Here is a 962-nt window from a genome sequence, read left to right as displayed (position 1 = left end):
GGTAGGTGGGGTTTTATGAAGGATGGATGTGAGTGGTGAAGAGAAAGATGGGATTTGATAGGTGAAGGGTTTTTGGGGAATAGGTGTTGAGGTGATTGGTGAATGGGTGAAGAAGAGAGAGTGGTAGGGTAGGTGGGGATCTTGTGGGGTCCACAGATCCTGAGGTGTCAAGGAAAAATCATCCCTGCACCAAATGGCATTCAAAGTCACGTTTTGTGCCATTTCTGGCGTTAAACGCCGGGCTGGTGCCCATTTCTGGCGTTTAACGCCAGCATCTTGCCCCTTTCTGGCGTTTAACGCCAGTCTGGTGCCCCTTTCTAGCGTTAAACGCCCAGAATGGTGCTAGACTGGGCGTTAAACGCCCACCAGCTAACCTCACTGGCGTTTAAACGCCAGTGGGTGCGTCCTCCAGGGTGTGCTGTTTTTCTTCCTATTTTTCATTCTGTTTTTGCTTTTTTCATTGATTTTGTGACTTCTTATGATCATCAACCTACAAAAGAGATAAAATAACAAAAGAAAATAATTAATTATAAAACATTGGGTTGCCTCCCAACAAGCGCTTCTTTAATGTCATTAGCTTGACAGAGGACTCTCATGGAGCCTCAGAAATGCTCAGAACCGTGTTGGAATCTCCCAACACCAAACTTAGAGTTTGAATGTGGGGGTTCAACACCAAACTTAGAGTTTGGTTGTGGCCTCCCAACACCAAACTTAGAGTTTGACTGTGGGGGCTCAGTTTGGCTCTATTTTGAGAGAAGCTCTTCATGCTTCCTCTCCATGATGACAGAGGGATATCCTTGGGCCTTAAACACCAAGGATTCTTCATTCACTTGAATGATCAACTCTCCTCTATCAACATCAATCACAGCCTTTGCTGTGGCCAGGAAGGGTCTGCCAAGGATGATGGATTCATCCATGCACTTCCCAGTCTCTAGGACTATGAAATCAGTAGGGATGTAATG

Source organism: Arachis duranensis, chromosome 3 (genome assembly GCF_000817695.3).
Source record: "Arachis duranensis cultivar V14167 chromosome 3, aradu.V14167.gnm2.J7QH, whole genome shotgun sequence".
Taxonomy (NCBI): domain Eukaryota; kingdom Viridiplantae; phylum Streptophyta; class Magnoliopsida; order Fabales; family Fabaceae; genus Arachis; species Arachis duranensis.
This window is presented reverse-complemented; position numbering follows the sequence as displayed.